This window comes from Vigna unguiculata, chromosome 9 (assembly GCF_037176805.1).
Source record: "Vigna unguiculata cultivar grain cowpea cultivar isolate G323 ecotype 2 chromosome 9, ASM3717680v1, whole genome shotgun sequence".
Taxonomy (NCBI): Eukaryota; Viridiplantae; Streptophyta; class Magnoliopsida; order Fabales; family Fabaceae; genus Vigna; species Vigna unguiculata.
The window spans coordinates 8,994,099-8,996,382 of record NC_140800.1 but is presented as its reverse complement, the minus strand read 5'-3'; the positions used below and the strand labels follow the sequence as shown (position 1 = coordinate 8,996,382).

Below are 2,284 nucleotides of genomic sequence, written 5' to 3'. Positions count from 1 at the left end.
TGGAAAATTCAATTATTTTACACAAACAAGAAACTGAAATGTAAAATATTTCAATTCAAACAAATTATTTAGAAAATAAAAAAAATTTAATTATAAAAAATTCAAATACAGTAAATTTTAATTTTTTATAATTGTTGAAATGTTTTATTCAAACACAAACTAAAGGTTTCTTTGATTTGAGTGACGAAAATGCCAAAAGATTTGGTGTGCACAAAGAAAGCACATAAATCAATGGGAATTTACCCAACAATCAAAGTAAAACTTGCATATTCACTTTCCTTGTTATGCAACAAAAAATTGAACAATCAAAGTAAAACTAGCATTTCACTTTCCTTTTTATGCAGCAAAAATTTGAAAGGAAACCGATATTAATTAAATAAAACAATATTTATGTATTAAAATATAATATTTATATGCATTAAAAGTTTATAATACTTTTTTAATTTATCAAATACATCACATCATTTTTTAACTTTCATTTCAAATATCTTCTTCTTTTTTTTCACAATTTTTTCCTTAATCTAATCAATCTCACTCTCATCTCCATTTTCTCTCAAATTTATTGAAATACACTCCCCCAAATTCATCCCCAAAATAAACACACCCTAAGACACTTTAAATAAAATAACTCAAAATAGAAAGATCAGAATGGTATCATTCTACTTCTAAAAATTTCTATAGAAAATCAATCCGTGCATATATTCAATGATAACCTCAACAAGTTTTTGTCTCCCAAAGTTTTGTGTATCTTGAATGATAACCTACTATTTCATTTATAGAACTCCAATTCGAAATTGGATTAAGAAAATAAAAAATCACATTAAAAATGTTTAGAATAATCGATTGTTATAAATTTGAAATTAGGTTAAGAAAATAAAAAATTAATCTAAAAAATGTTTAGAATAATCAATTGTTATAAGCAATAATTAATTATTCTTGTAATATTATAGAAAACAAAATTTTCCTTAGATAATTAATTATTACTAAAAATAATTGATTATTTCATAAAAATTTTTTCATAAATAATTTTTCATTGAAATAATTAATTATCATTAAGAATAACAGATTATTCTAATGTTTATTACAAAAATTACAAAAATAAAACTCTCAAAAGCTTCTCATTACAGTGATGCTTAGGTTCTACCTTTTCACATGTGACATTATATTTTTACTATTAAATACATATATTACATGACTTCAACAACTAAATATATCAACTTTTGAATTCAAACATTTTTTAACTTTTCAACGATTCTCATAAATCCCTTTACCTCTTCGACTAATTCCATAAATCATTATCATCGTTAAATCTTAAATTTTTCTTCATTTATTATCATATCAAAACTTTTTTTGGTCTTTAAGAGTAAGAATAAAATATTCTTCTTCTTCTTTAATCAACATAAATTCTTTTTGACGTAATAATGATTAAATTTACAACCCAATTCGCATCTATACATTAACATGAATTATATTCTTATGGGCTTGTCATTATCTTTAACATTTTATGGTAAAATAAAAATCAAACAAAATGATTATTGAATATAACGAAAAACTACTTAATAAATGTTGTCTGATTAAATTTGAATAAAGCAATTTTTGATAGCTTTTAGATTAGATAATATTTGATACTAATTATTTTATTAAACTCTTAAAACACGTAGCTTTTGTGAAATTATATTTTGTAAATCATTATTTCAAATCGGGGATGTAGCTCAAATGGTAGAGCGCCCGCTTTGCATGCGGGAGGTACAGGGTTCGATCCCCTACATCTCCAAAAGAGTTTTTTTGCTGTTGCTTGAATGTTTATAGTAATTTAAGTGAACTTTTCGTTTCACAGCTCTCAACCCCTAAATTAAATCATATGAAAATTTTCGTTCAATAATTAATATTTTATAACACTGTAGTTTATTTCTATGATACTACTAAATATCGTCAATGATATCCCAGAACTTAAAACAAAATTGAATCTCAAATAAAATTTAATTAGTTATGAATCTCAAACTGAAACATTTCAAAACTTTTCTTCCTCTCCTCTATATTTCTCTCACCATTAAACCTTCACATGAGTTAATACTTTGTATTTTCAGTTCTCAAGACTTTTATTTAAAGGTCACTTTTACTTCTTTCATAGATAATGAATTTCTACCCAAAATTACTATATCTACAATTTGTATGTTTTTTTGAGTTCTTAGCAAAGAACTAACGAAAGGAATAATTCAGTCCTTGTCATCCACGTTAACATAAATACTTTTTAGATTAAGAATAAGATAGTTGAATTTATTAA

General features: G+C 23.8%; 1 non-coding gene across 1 annotated transcript; it reads left to right on the top strand.

Moving 5' to 3' along the window:
• Positions 1-1,701: 1,701 nt before the first annotated feature.
• On the top strand, positions 1,702-1,774 carry TRNAA-UGC (transfer RNA alanine (anticodon UGC)). Its single transcript has one exon. It is a non-coding gene; the product is annotated as a tRNA-Ala (tRNA).
• Positions 1,775-2,284: the final 510 nt, after the last annotated feature.